Genomic DNA, 16,811 nt, shown 5'->3' on the forward strand with positions numbered 1-16,811 from the left:
TTATGGTACAAAATCAATTTGGGGAATTCACACTTCAACCAATTAGGAGGCCAGGGATTCCATATAACATCCCCAATAGAAAAGGGAGGATCAACTTGGCGAAGGAGAATTTTAGAGATAAGTTTACTAGGGGATCATTGAAGATAGGTCAATAACTCAAGACAATTTGGGATCCAGTCCTCAATCCAAAGGAAATGTATCTTAAATATTCGATATCCTCGGGGATCTTCTTTACTGGGAGACATTTTAATGACGCTAGGGTGCTCCTTGTGGATTGCAATCAAGTAAAGACAACCTCTTAAATTTTCTGAAACTGCGGGACTCTGAGTGGCCTCATAGAGAACGTTGGGAAGGGTATAAGAGAGAAAATAGGGAGAACCCCTGATCCAAAGGAGATTCTGTACGGCTTCGAAGGAACCAACGAGGGACTCCGTTAGACGTCAAAGGGGATATGCAAGCTTCAGACTATTATTCCTGTATCAGTGTTGGCTCTCGACGAGTTTAAACTAACTCGAATATTTAATGCAACGAGAATGTGGTGATCGGGATTGTTTAAGGTTTTTTATTGTTCCCATGTTTTGTTTGTTTTTATAACATTATATAGTATTTCTAGCTATTGGTGCACTCGCTAAGGTTGGTTATTTTTACAGTCTGGTGCAGCCATTCTTTGTGCATAAATAAACTATAGCAATCCTTTCGTCACCTCGAGATTATGAGTGAGCAAAAAGCAGAGCATACCCGATTTCCTAAATGCTGAAATTGAAGTGGTGAGGATTGTGGCCTCCAGCGCTACAGGAGCCTGGTTTTCAAGGTACCCAAGATGAAGAATGATGGCAAAGATTTTTCCAGGAAAGCAGGAATTGGAGGGCACAATTTAAAGAGGGATCCAGTTTTCCTGCCCATCTGGGGAAAAAGATCAAGGAGGACCCCACCAAATCGAGCCTCGCAGTCGACTACTCTGTGGTTGCTAGGACCATCAAGAGGGCCATAAAGGCCGACTTAAGGATTTTCTTTTTACACAAGGACCCGCACCATCATGAAGACCAATAGGCTGGTAAATAGAGAGCCTAAGAGATTTGCCTCCCTTTCTCCCCCGATTTGAACCCGATTAACTTTGCAGTGTGGGCATTTTTGAGAGGAAAACAAACAAAACTCCAAACCCAAATCTGAATTGACTCAGGGACGGCAAGGTGAATGCATGACACTACTTGTCTGAAGAGTTTGTCATACAGGAATGCTAGGACTTCCGTTTGCGAGGAAAATGCTATGTTTGATGCTAAATTGGTCATATTGAGTCACCAAGTTTAAATAGGCCTTATTTACAAGTTTTGTAAAAAAGTTCTCAGTTTTGAAAATAAAAAATATTGAAGTATTTCAAAAACAAACCTTTGAGTCCACGTTTTTTGCCTAACCCTGTGAAACTATACACCTCTCCGTAATTAAGTTGGATAATGTAAAACTTGACTTAAATTATATTTATTTGTAACATATTTTATATGTGCTTTATAGATGCCAGTAAGTAAAAATTTCCATCTTGGGCCTAATTTCAAACATTTTGAAGTATGTATCTTGGTAAAAAATAGATAATTAATACCCATATTTATTTCCGAGTTTCTACCTATTTACGTATATCCAATGACGTCAGAGATGTTTGTGTAGAGATGGAGTAGGTTAGGTGTAATTTACACATATTTCAAATAATCTCTCTTAATGATTGATTAGATGAAATAATCAAGTTTTTAATCATTGTTTTAAAGATAGATTATCACAAATATCTTCAACATTTTTTTAATTATGTGAATTGCTATAATTAAGGGATCTTCACTGTTAATGAAATTAGTGCATATTTTTAGTTTGAAAAACTTGACGTACATATGATCTAAAACAATATTTATGTATACCATTATAAGCTGTTTTTATTCTTTAATAATTATAAGTGGATTGGAATATCAGACGTTGGAATATCAGTACTAGAACTGATTTAAAAAAGAAGAAATAAAGTTTTGTGACGTCATCAAGGACCGACCCATAGAATAATTTTATTCTCTGGTGCAACATTATAATTTTTACGACTGATATGCAGCACTGAATTGGACGGGACTGCAGTTTTCAGTCCTTAATAGGGACCGGCACAACACTACATATAACTCCTGGGATAACAACCTTCATTGATACTCTCCGTCTTTAATGAGCACACGCACTAGTTATAATTTTATACTTAGATGTTCCCTTTCTGAGTGAACTAGGATTTTCTGCACCCCAATGTTGAGAAAAATTGCTTTCAATCCGTTTAAAAAAGATTTGAATGCTGAAAACAGCATTGATATACTCCTGAAATATCTTTCAGGATAAATGCAACTTGTTGCAAAAATATATTTAACATTTCAAACAATCAAGGCTTGGTGAATTTGATTAATTGGTTCACTTTTCAGTTGTTCTTTTACTTTTTCTATTTTATTTTTATTTTTCAATTTAAGGTATACGTATTGCTACAAATCTAATATCAGCTGTTATCCCATTCACCATTCTCAATCTCATCAAAGTTAATGAGAACACTTTTAGTATCAAAAGTTTGTTGAAAGTACTTAATATTTCATAGAACTTTTTATCGAAAATGAAATTTTAATATTTCAGCTACAATAATCGCAAATTAGGTCTTGTTGATAGCAAAATCTAATGTTATTATGATTAATTAGCGTAGTTTTGAGTCTGTTTCAAGAAATAAAATTTGCTTATTATTTAAATTAATCTTGAACCCCCGTTAATTAACTACGCCGAAAAAAGTTAATATGCAACTCTTAAATCAAAAATTTCCCAGATAGGAAATTTCTATTTTTTTATAACAGTCACATACATAAAAGTAATGGTAAAAAATATTATTGCATATGGTTTAAGCTGACCATGAAGATAGTAGTTTTGAAATTGAAACAGATGATATGTTTGTGGACCGTCAACAAATAATGCAAGCAATATTTCTTATAAAAACATTTGTATTCCTTCACAAATTAGCCTACAATTATATCAACAAATTATTCTGATTAACCCTTTGGAGACACCGAAAAGTGTCAAAATTGGTCGACAAAATAAACAATGAGTACTTAATAGATTTTATACATTTCAAAGTGGCACTATCAGGGACAATATATGTATTTTCAATTCGATAAAAATCCTAAAATATAGTTAAAATTTGAATACAAACCCTATGACTTCAACACGTCTATGAAATATTGGCCTGTATACTTTTTTATAATTTTTCTCCTTCTTTTTTTTACCAATTTTTTCAACAACTTTGTTACATATCACCTTGAAAAATAAGTAGCCAAAATATTCTGATCTAAAAAACGAAAATTTGTAACAACGTTGAGACAAATCATCTTTAAAAACATATGGTTCCGATGTAGCTAAGGCTTGGTGTGCATCATTCTATTAGTTTTGACCTTTTTGATCCTTGGAACCTGTCACGTTTCGTAATTTGTGTTAATTTATACCACAACAATTATAAGGGTTTTCCCCTCATTTATTTTATGTATATATAATTTCTTGACTATAACAAGCCTTTTTCTTTTCAAGCATCTAGATGTCTCAAATTGCAAAACGAAGAAAAGGATATCTTACTTCTTGATTAATTTTGTGAAGTGGGAAGGCATGTGCAGCAGACATGAGAGGGCATGAATCTCATATTACCATGTGTCAAAATGATATTTGAAGTGTGTTTACGATTAGAAGAGTATGTGGAAACATTATTTGCATCATTCACATAAAGAAGATAGAAATGATGACTCAATCAAAATTGAAGAACTTTGAGAAACAGATGAGAGAAACACATCTAGAATAAAAACACTTACGGGTTAAAATATGGGTTTTCCTCTGATTAAAATCAATTTTCATACGTATATTAGACGGTCTTGTTTTCTAATTTATTTATTCACCTTCACAAATACCTTTTCTGCTCGAGAAGCCATCAAAAACCCACATAAATAAATTTTGAGGCCTCTCAAACTATTTTCAGCGTAGTACGGGCTATTTTAGTATGAAACAAATATGTGTTTTTTTCTCAAAATTGGGTATTTTTATGCCTCTTGTATCATCTCAAATTTGATGCTATGATTTAAAAAATTGTACTTTTTATATTTTTGAGTATTTGGTTTGTCAATTAAAAATATGTACACCAGGTTCTTAATAATTTAAGGTGCCCAGGATGTGCTCAATGATTTGGGGTTTCCCTGTTTTATAGATCATAACAAATCAAAATTTAATTCTAGTTAAAATAATAGTTGTTGAACAAAAAGTAGGAACATTCTCCCATGTTATTTTCCTTCAAATGTAATGAGATAGTGGTGGGTCAGTCTTTATTTATTTGGTCCAGTCCAGTCTTTAAGCTAGTCCTATCAGTTCTTTGACCAGTTCTTAAGACTGTCGGTCCTTCAGACTATCAATACTATAACGGATTAAAAGAATAAGAAATAAAGTACTGATATGCAGGACTGAACTTGACTGAACCAAAAATGAAATGGACGGGGCTCCAGTGCTAAATAAGGACTGATTCAACACTAATTCAAGAGGCCTCAAACTCTGCCAAAGTCAGTTTTTTTGATTGAGACCAGCAGAAAAGGCCTTAATGCAGAAATAGAAAAATATTAACGCAAAAACGGGATCTTAATGTAAATTGTAGATATTTATAGGTAATTGAAATTAAGTGAATTACTTTTCCATGCTAAGAATTATTCGTTACTTACAGAGTTTAAATGAAAAAAGAACTATAATTTCCGTAGAATAGATTAGTTTCCTTAGCCTTGCATTAGCAAAATGGTATATTATACACCCCGAGATTAATAAATGTACTTCCAATTCCTTTGAATCCAAATTTTATAGCCAATATTTTTCAGTGCTTTATTTATCTAGATAATGATTTGTTAAAGATTTAATCTTATAGGTATTTAATAATTTTTAATGGAGGTTTAGGTAATTTAATTAACTTTTTTACTTAAAAGTAGTTCCTTAATTTTCCTTTTTATTTCTTAGAGTCTTCTTTTTCTCAATATAAGGACTGAAATTAGACATAAAATACATAGAGTGATGAAGTGAAGAAGTAGTTGACTAAAATATTCAAATTGTAATAGTTACGTATTTTCAAATCATGGAGGGTACCACTAATATTTTTAAATGTTTATTCTAATAATAATAATTTATTAACATAATTTAGAATGTCAATATATTAAATATATTTTAAACAGATTCTTTTATCAAGAATATTAATATTTATTTAAATTTTTTTATTTAAATATAATTTTATTTAGTTTTTCAAAATATTAATGATGGATTTAGAAGATTATTCGGACTATAATTCAATTTAAGAATAAATAATTACTGACAACAAAATAATGACTTAGAATAAAGAATAGTTTAAACCAACGCTCAAATATTAACCAATGCTACTAATGAACAAAACCTGCCCTGTGAATACAAATTCGTCAATTAGTAATATCTACTTAGAACAAAAAAATGAAAAATGAAAATTTGACATACTTACTAGTGCTTTACTATAGAAAGGGCCATGTGATTTTGACGAGGATTTATTATGTTTTAGGTATGGGGGACTGCAACACTCTAAATTAAGTTATTTTCCTTGTTAGAATACAAATACAATATTAACATTTTAAATTTATATAACATTAAAAGAATAATTAATAAGAAAAAAATGAAGGAAGGTTTTCCTTTTTTTATTTTCTATACTGAAGTTTAATCATGTCTATCATATTTTTAAAAAAAAGTATAGGTGCAATCACTTATTTATCTTTTCAATCAAGGAAATTAGAGTCACAAAAAAATTATAAAACATCATTATCTTTTTTTTTTTGTTCATAGAAATGTTTTAATGTAAAACATGCTTTTAAAATAATGTACCTCCTTTTTTCTTTCATACGTGTTTAGAAATTGCAATTGTGCTAGAAGTAACCAAATTTGTTAAAATTTTGTATTTGTTTTATTCTGTATTATTTACCTAGCTACAGTATCAAAATGAGGTTTTGCTGATTCTGACAAGAATTTTGGGGCAACTGCATCGCACTTTAATGCTCAGTTTAATCTTGATGATGTATTTTATCATCAGGAGACTGAACTATACAACAGTAGCTATTATTTTATACAAGATACGCAACCTTATCAAAAACTTATGGGGTCTAATTTGAATCCCAAAATTCGCATTAAGTAATAAACATTTAATAGAAATATCAATTTAAAATATAAATCTAATGCTTTTAAGTGAAGAATAACAAAAAGAATTCTTGTTGCAGCCCGAAACTCATGTTAAGATTATTTACGATTTCTTTAAACAGATATATTTTGCACTTTAATTAATATAGTCGGGTGCAAAATGGACCAATTTTCGCAGGTCTCTATTGAGGACAAATTTATGCCCAAAGCCTATTGGCCATAGACAGGAACAGGTGATAATCACTTGGTACCAGGTCCGGGTTGTACGATGGATGCTTAAGAACTTCCTATCCGAGCTCCCGGAGCTTGTCATATTTTCCTCGTAGATGTTTGCAGCCTGGCTTTGTCTAGATAAAATATGATTCATCTCTTCTTAACCAATACTGGCTGCTTCTCTTCGATTGACAGATTCAAACATTCGATTTGTTCGCATTAGAGGGCAGAATTGAGCGGTTGGCCATAGGAGAGCAGCTCATAGTAGGAAATTCCCTGCCAATCCCACCAAACCTGGCAGTATATCCTGCTTTGGCCATGGTCAGGGCTGCTTCGTTGAATTTCGACTACTATCTTTGTCGCTTGACCTTGATGTACAAGTGATCCCTTTTCCATCACCAGTCACAATCCGCTTCAGAAATGACGCATTTTCCCCTTTCAGGTAGTAGTAAATATGAGAAATATTGCGAATTTATTCCTTTGAGACCTTCATACAGGACTGAACTGGCCAAGTGCAACACTTTTCAAAAAGCGTTTGTAGAATACATTAACACCTTTACAACACCTTATCTTAAGATCCGATGTGATCAATAATGGACAAGATATATTCCGTTATTACAAAAAGAAAATTCAATAACAGAGGGTTAAAATCAATTAAAACAGATAATAAATTTATTTTTTATCTGGCTTTTTGTTTATTTTTTTAAATAAAGGATTAGTTAGCCAATGCTCGTTTAGACCTCCTTTAGATTCGTGTAGTATTTATGTGGAATTTTTTTCCAAATTTTTATCTGCACAGTCACATATTTTTTCGTTTAAAAACAAGGAAATTTACCTTAAGACACGACAATTATAGATTTTCGAACTCATAATAAACTTTTTGTAAATAAAAATTTGAATCAACCGATTAATTGCTCGTTTTGTTACGAAATCAATCATTTTTTGTGCCAATATTGTATAACTTTCAATCATAGGATATTTTTAACTGTTAATTCATATAGCACACAAGGACATATTATTTTAGTGTTGGTTAATGTCCATTTTTATACTTCGGACAATAACCAAAATTTTCTAAATTTCAAAAAAATATGATAGTGTAAGGTGGCTTAAATTACGTTGATCATCAGAGGTCAAATATATTAATTAAAAGTGATAAAAGAAATATTACTCCTGGGTTTTCAATGCTTATTTAGAATTTGTGTAAATTTTTTTAGGAAAAAACATTTGTGTTTGTTTTTAAGGGGAAATGATATCACTAATAATTAATTAATCCACAATTTTGCCAAATATTCTTAAAGCTAATACAATATAGACAATGTGTGACGCATTTTTTGTCGAATAGAAAAGATGTGACAATTTAATTTTCTTTTTCTATAAATATTTTAATATGAATTATGCCACAAGTCATGATCAAAATCCAAAACTAGATAAAATTAATGGTTAGACAAATCCGGGCTTAATGGTATATACATAAATATGTAACCATACATATAACGTGTTGTTATTTTTTTAACTCGAAGGTTAAACAGCTCTGAATTAAGTTCTACCTATGAAAAAAAAAAAGTGTACCTTGATTCACCAATCTTAATGATGTATGAAGACAGATAATGAATAAAAAATCAGTCGTGCATTAAAAATCTCCATGTTTTGTCCATGTCTTCCTAGGTACATGATAGTGATGGACACCTTTCTACATAGGTACTACATATGTAGGCATGCATAATGAAGCCAATATATGAATGAACTAGTGTTGAGACTCGGTCCAAGGCCAATTTTTGGTTCGGTTCCATCTTAATTTTATTTTCGAAAGACAATTGACATCATGAACAATTCAACTATAGAATTGGTACTAGAATGAATTTTGAATGAAATCAATAGGTACAGACCAAACTTAACTTTGTGACAGATCCTAAAAAACTTCTTTGAAGTACCAAAGTTTGGTTCACTGAATTAGACCAAATACCAACACTAGTAAGTTCCTATTTTGTCACACCAGGAATCAAAAGAATTTCATTTTTCCTCTAAAGTGAGAATGTATCATACATATTATATGGTAGTATATAAGCCAATCACGTAACAATCTCTTCTAAATATTTACGGCTGACAAAAAATATACAGTAGTTTAGCATGTTAATAGAATGACGCTTTTTTAGTCATGGCTATTACGTAGTAGGTTGTAAATCCTGAGCCTACATGTTTTTGCTGTAGGCAACATGAACAGTGTTGTGTTTTTTTCTAAAGCTTTTATAATCGTTTTTTTTATTCTTGAGGAGACCAATGATAGAGAGTAACATTGAGGGTCTTTTCATAAGTTATAACTGTAAGTTCCTGTTGGATTCGAGATAGAATTGAGGATCGACAACAAATCGATTTCTCTCTCCATAATTGGATGATATGGAGTGGGACATATCTTTATTTCCTTCATCTCATAGCTACTTGCAGCTATTCCAATAAAAGATCATAATATATAAGCTCCTATGTTTCATTCCCGTCTTCCTAAGTACATGATAGTGATGGATATCTTTCTACATAAGGTGTCTAATCAGGCCTATTAGCACGTTGTAAATCCTAAGAATTTAATAGCGTGCGAATTTTGTTTTTGTTGATAATCTGAACAGTGTTTTTATTTATGTTCTAAAGCTGTTATCATTCTTCTTTGATTCTTGTGTAGAGAACATCTAATAGTAAAGCGTAACCACTCATTACTGCTTGAAGCTAAAGTTATGAAATATCCTGATAGCCAAGCTGCACACACCCACAACATTATTTAAATTTTCAGGGTTATTATCTTAGTTTTAGGTTTCTTCATTTGAAATACCGAAAATCCTTACAATTTACAGGCATAGCTATAAGTAGTGTCTTTAACAGTTTTATAATATACTTGTTTGGCCGTCCATAATAACCATACTATTCAATAAAAATGGCTCAAGCTATGTTTTTGGATTTATCCTTCAATCTTGTTGAAGGAAAGATGGAATGAAAATTATGTATGTCAAAAATAATTAATCTGATCCAGTACGAATGGGCCGGTTCATCTCTAATGTTACGATCGTTTCTAATGTATATAATATACTGAATACAAAGCCTTTTAAGATGTTGATTAAAAATCCACGATAAATGGTCATTTTACTTTGTTACATTATTTCTTCTTTATGAATAAAGACATAACTTTTATATTCTTCTTTTTATTCTCTTGAGAAGATTAGTTTGTACATAATGTATTGCATATCTTTTTACGAGCTGAAAAACAGGGTGCACTTTCTATAAATGTCTACATAACATTTATATTATAATTCTCAGAATAAATAAAAAATCCTTCAAACTTTATCTTTGAGGCTATGAATATGTACATCTATATGTCGTCTTTGCAATTTAATTTATCAGATCAAAGAGCAGATACGGAATTTTTTGTGCTTTACTTTATAGATACTGGCTTCATCTTATTTTTTTTATGGTAAGATGATTTTTTTTTTAAAGAGTTTTTCAATATTTTTTTCAAAATTTTTGTACTGACATCACATGTCTCCCACTCTAATACACTATGGGTGAGGGGGAGGAGTATTGCATCGTTCAAAAAAGACTCCGGTCCGATCTTGATTAATGTTGTCAAACATAAGAATGAACTCTATCGGTGTTTTATGGTAACTACAACAGCTTAAAAGGCATAGTTACTTACTGTATCATTTTAGCTGTTTAAGTTTATCATAACCTCTTACAAAGGTTATTTCATGTAATACGTAATTATACGGCTAATGTAGGCAGGAATGTTACCTAATCTAAGACAAGAGGCACAAGACGGGTATTATATTGATTAATATGACTATATAAGTTTAAATTTTTCCATTTATTAACATTATTTATTACCTTAACGTTTAGAGAAGTCACATTAACCTCTGTTTCCCATTTCATAATACTCCATCCCGAACACGACAACCTTGTTGTTTATAGACAACTGGCAATGTTTTCATACTATCGATAGGAAACCATAGCCTAATAAGGAGGATATTAGTCTGTTTAACATTTAAGCTGAGCCCAGATTTCATCTCAAACTCTTTGAAATAAGACATAATTACTTCAAATCTTTTGACAAGCAAAAGCTGTGGTGATATCATTCGTTATTTATCTGGTTGATATTGATATCGACTTACTTTTAAAAGTTATCAAAGTTTAAACAGAATAGAAAAGTTATTTTGTCGAGACAGATTTGACAGGAATCCGAACTCACCAGATGCGGACAAGCATTGGAATTACTGTATATTTACTTTCGAAAGTTTTTTTGAATCTTTACTAGAAGCGCAAAAAGAGAAAAAATTAAGACTTATGAATCCGTCGAATTATGAATTTATTAAAGGAGTGGAAAGTTATGACGAGGCACAAACAGTTCGTTAGATATTTGCTTGCTTTACCTAAAAAGAAGGAAGACGAGTCGCTGGATAAATTTATTCAATCTCTGAAGATATTGGCGAATGATTGTCAATTTTGAGCTGTAAGCGTTCTTGATAATACACATGAAAATATACTAGATCCAATCATTTGCGGTCTTCAATCTTCTCTAATCAGACAAAGAATCTTGGAGAGCACTAAAATCCCTTTAAACGAGTCGTTTGATTCAGCTAAATCTCTAGAGAAATGGCAGTACAACAATCAGTAACGTACGTTTCTGTACACGTGGCTACCGTCGCAAGAGATGAAAGAAGGCATCGACAAACAGTGACATAATTATAGCTGCAAAGGATGTTTGTTTCTTCTGTGGGAATGGAAGACATTGCATGTCCAGCTGCAATGCTAGAAATGTCACTTCTAGGAAGTGTACTAATTTGCACATTTTTCCCGTATGTGGGATTCAAATTCACATGACTGAACTGAATGTTCACGTTGTGGCGTCCACATCCTTAAGAAAATTGGAAAAATCAATCCTTAAGATTTTTGTTCTATTAAAAAGTTCTATTAATCTCAATAAAGTTAGAGAGATGAATCTGGAAATTAAAAAGTCAGACAAATGAATTGGAATGGCTTCTAATGTTTTTCAAACTAATACCGCGGGTTTGGTTCATGTGCAGGTCGCCCATAATGCAGAGTTCTATGAGCATGTCAGGTTGTTTGTTCTTTCAGAATCATGTATCGATGTGATCTTGGGATTGGATTTTTTAGGTCTTCATTCAGGATTGCACATGAATCTAGGAGGAAATTAGCAATTTGATGTTTATCAAGGGTATTCCTTCACCTGCATTGTTTTAAAACCTTCTTACGGATGTTAAGCCTATCATAACAAAGTCATGAAAACGTTCAGAAGAGGATAAAGAGTTTATTCATCTACAAGTGAAGAGATTAATGGACGGGGAAATTATCTCTTTAGAATATACCTCTATATACAGGGTACTTCTTTTAAAATTTCGCAACTTTCTCTTGCTTCATGCCGTCCCCCTACGAATCGGTTTTAAAACAAACATACACTAATGGAGAGTAAGTCCGGCATTCTACTCCGTCAGTTGCTCAATATGCTTCCTTTCGACAATATACCCCTGTTTTCTTTTAATCAGGAACAAAAAAAATGTGCAATTTTGTATCTTTTGTGAAATAGTAAAATAGACAACGCATTTTTGGTCAAAGTGGTCGAATGCACTACTCGATTCGTCCAAAAATTAAAAAAACGCGTCAAGCAGGATAGTAAGGGCCCACTAACGATGATTTTCTGGAGGTTTTATCAGCTGGAAGCGGGCAAAATAGTCCAAAGCCCTGCTTTGTTGAGGAAAATAAACAAAAAAAATGAGGAGAACCGCAAATAATCGATTAATGCGATGGCTGACGGCATCAACCTTGTGTTCCGTTCAACTGTTCATCGTATTATCAAGAAGGCAGTGGGACGTTGTGAACGTGTGGACGTGCTAACGGCGATTTTATTGATTTAATGTCAGATTTATATTATTTTGTTGATTTGTTTTTTGAAATTTTTAATAAAATCGGTAAAGAAATTAATAGTGTTTTACTTTCTATTCTTGGCTTGCAAATGTTTAGATGAACCACCATTTTCGTTCTATAAATATAAGACAACTCACTTTTCCCTCCAACGTATAAAGAAAATAGCTTGAACTGAAGGACTTATCTGTCCTTTGAACTGATGAATGGTGAAAAAGACAGAACCAATTAGAAAAAAAGACTGATTAGAAATGTAATCTTAGGACATATTCAACGCTAATTGGGATGGGGTATTTTATTGTTGTTACAATAAACAATTTTCACTTTTCTAACATTTTGTCAAATTTGTCATTTATACAAAACAAAATCAAAAGAAAAATCCTAGTAAGCGATGCTTTTGTATATAGGAAAGGATTGTCAGCGGCATACTTGGACCTCCCAAGTTATCTTTGACTTTGATTTTACATACATATTATTCAATAAGGATGATAGGGGGGAGGAATATAATAATCCATTCTATACATAATTAAACCCATTTCCATGCAAATATAATCTTTGAATTGGTTTTTCGTGACAGAATCAATTTGGTGGCTCCATATATAAAAACGAAAATATCTAGATCTTTAAAAAACTCTTAAATCTCGTGATTTATATTGGCACAAAAGATGTACTCAGTCTTTGAATTACGATAACTGTTCATGAATCTTTTAAGTAGGGATTTAGAGATGGCTTGTTCATTGAATTGAGGCATACAAATCGTCATGAAATCATAGGAATAGATTACAGATGGCTAGCGTGTCAAGGAGTTTCAGGTGCAAAGATATCTATGCAAATATAAAAAGGTGTTAATCTTTTGTCGTTTTAAAATGATCAGACATGGGAACAATGGAAATGGAATTTGTATTGATTTGGACGCTCTTATATGTATGTGTAAATTTAAGTGTTGAAACTCAAATAGAGACCTTTCTTTTTTTTCGATTGAGTTATATATGATTTTTTCTAGAACGTTTTTTTCGTCTTTTAAATAGAAAATATTAAATGTTTTCAAATTTCTATTCTAAAAAAATGTAATTTTTATTTTGTGACTAACGAAGACCGATTTTTTTCAATTTGACCTAATGTTACAGCAAGACGGGTCTTCCCCCCCCCCTAATACGTTTAAAATGCAATTTATAAACAAATGCGTGGAAGATAACTCTTAATGTCCTGGTTGATCATAATAATAATAATAAGGCTTTCAAATGAGGTGCTTCACAATAAAATTAGAATTTCTTTAATTAAGTTATGCGCAAAAATTAAAATAATACTTGAACATAATTCAGCTGTCTTGGCTCATGGCTTCAGTGTCAAGGACATTGATAAAGTTGAGGACGTAGGTAAGATCCTTGTGTATAAGGAGAAGAAACTTGTGAAGTTTGTAAAAAGACTCCGTGCAAGTCTGAGCCTGACCGAGCTACAATAAGACTTGTTAAGAGAGATTAGGGGTCGCAGCGAAGGACACAACCCCAATCTGGGAGCTGCGAGAAAAGCTGTTCTTAAATTTTATGATCCTACACAATGTCACCTACTTTCTGCAGTATCCAAGCATTCCTTTCATAAATTGCGTTTATATATATTTAGTAAAAATATACTTTGAGTCCAAATGTCATCGTGGTCAGATCCCAGGGCCAAGAATGGTGAAATTATTTACATCTGACAGCTTTCTTTCCCAACTAAAGTTCCGGTGGATAGATCCTAGTATATGGTCACAACATGCAATTGAATTTTGAATCAACTACATCCTGATCTCAAGGGACAACCGTAAGTCTTAGGGTTTTCAAAAAATAGTTAATTTTCGTTATTTATTTTTTTAAACTCACTGTAGTTTGATGTTACAATAATTATACAGCTTATCAGACCGAAATCCAACCCTAGTAAAAACGTGGACTCCATATGAGAGTACATATCTATTATACACGATCCAATAGGTACATAATATGACCTCTCAAAAATGAGGTAAAGTATTAAAATTTTGCAAATACGTAGATAATAATTGGAGAACAAGAGTAGGTACATGTAGTCAGAGTATGTAGAACATCCATCATTTTCTTGGCAAATCTTCTTCTACAAAACGTAATTACAGAGTCGTGACAACGTTTATTTCATCTAATACCTAAATATCACAATTATACTCCACTATGGATCAACCTATTTACAAGTACATATAAGATTTGAACTCCTAATTCCCAAAATGATAAAAAAGGTTGCTCCCAATATAGGTAGATGAGTAACCTTACACACAAATGTTATAAAGAATGATTAGGCAATCTACATTTAAAATGTCAGAAAGGGTCTTAAAAAGAACATTTATAATTATTTGATTTATCTATCATTACATGATCTCATTTAAATATATGTAAACCCATGTAAAATGTAACGATTTTGAGCTTGCTAGGAAGTGAGATACCTCATACATATAAATTATGGATATAGGTATGTACAAAATATCTACCTATATACCGGCTGCGTATTTCAAAACTACACATTTTGAATATGGATATTTAGCAAGTTTAATTTCGGAAAGTGGGGGAGCTATATTAGCTAAACTTAGTACAGATTTTAGCACATGAGTTACTTTTTCTAAGCCTCAATGTAGCCGCAATCAATTTTGATTATGAACTTTATGCGCACCTGGAATCTCTTACATGTGTTAGTAACGTAATTGAGGCTCAATGGGTTCCAATGCTGCTCAACAGAACCCTTGAGAGCTTTGAAATTCGATAGCTTTGTCGACATGCGGCCAGAAGGAAAGTTTTTTTGGCATCTTTCGAGTATGGTGGCCACATTGTTTTCAGCCATAATGGAATGTAGGGCTCGAAAAAGGACTGAGTAATCTTTTGAATTTTCAGATTTCTGTTGGTGTCTATTCCACGCGAAATAGAGCATCAATCTCGATTCTTGTGTCTCTTTGTGATACCATTTTTAGATTGACTGCTAAGCAGTGAAGCAATGTCGAATTTTTTGTTTCTTTTTGAGATCATTAATCGATTGATTGTGTAATTTTTTTTTTTTTTTTTTTTTTGGAAGGGGGTCTCCATGCAATTAGTTTGTCAGGTGATGGAAAGAATGATCCATTCCGATTCTGTGTTATTCTTATTCATCTCTTTATAATCGTCCAGATTTCAATTACGCACCCAGTAGGTAGATATTTTGTTATATGTAGGTATAATGGGTATTAATCCCATCTGTTCAATATCAACATTGATCTTTGACCTCGTAAATTGGCACATAATATGTAAATTAATCATGGGTGTAACATTCTCCATAGTTAATCTGGAGAAAATAGTCGTGATGTATAATATTCATTATCAGTTTTCAACACTTCAAACCCTTGGTCTCATTTTCAAGACATAACCAAGTAGAATATTTGGAAATATCCCCTTTTCAATATAATTTTTGTTTCAAAACCATAAAGAGTTTTTATATATTTTTTGGACTTTTCCCCAATTGAGATCTTATTATGATCTCGAACCCCAATTGTCTTGATTTTGTGAAGGTGCAGTGTTGAAACCAAGCCTCAAAACTTGGAAAGTAAAGGGTTTTTAATCGACAAATGGAAATATGAACATTTCTACAACATTCTTTGTGAAGAATGATCCTACATTGATCTTCAAAAAAAAAAGTTACGTGATTTAGGGGGTTAATATTTTGTAATTAATATACAAGGAGCTGGGATCAAATTGTCGCAAAATATACATTTTTTAACTTTTTTATTGAAAATCAAAACTATGACGAGCATATAGGTATAGAGTACCCATTCATTCGATATAATCACCGTTGACATCAAAAGCGGCCTCAATACGGCCTCTGAACCGGCCGCAGGCTCTTCTGACCATCTCATTGTCCATGTTGCCGAATACCTCCTTGATGGAGTCCATCAGGCTGGCCTTGGTGCTATGGGGATGTCTGGGGCTATGTCGAGAGACATAGCCCCAGACAAAATAGTCCAAACGATTAAGGTTGGGAGAGTTAGGAGGCCACAAATCTTTGGTTACGACGTCATAAATGTTCTCGGTTAACCACTGCATGAAGATTTTGGACACATGGCAGGGTGCTAAGTCCTGTTGCCACACCCAGGGCCTGTCTCCGGCCACCCCTTGGATCCAGGGCATAACCCCCTACTCCATAACATCCAGGTAGACCTCTGTATTAACCTTTAGACCCGTTTCAAACATGTGGGGAGGCATAACATGACCTTCACTGCTGACCTCCCCCCCTGAACACCATGACCATTGCAGGGAACTTGGTCTTCATTACCTTCCTCACATGGCTGGTGCAGGTGGTTTCCACCTGTTGTTCTTCTGGTTGACCTTCTGATCTTGACAGAAATTATTTTCATTAGAGAAAAACCACAGCATCCCGGGCTGCTTTGGGTACTTGAGCTTGTTGAGCAATTTTGTTGACTTCATCAACCTGTTGTCCTTTGCCTT

This window comes from Lepeophtheirus salmonis, chromosome 1, assembly GCF_016086655.4.
Source record: "Lepeophtheirus salmonis chromosome 1, UVic_Lsal_1.4, whole genome shotgun sequence".
Classification (NCBI taxonomy): domain Eukaryota; kingdom Metazoa; phylum Arthropoda; class Copepoda; order Siphonostomatoida; family Caligidae; genus Lepeophtheirus; species Lepeophtheirus salmonis.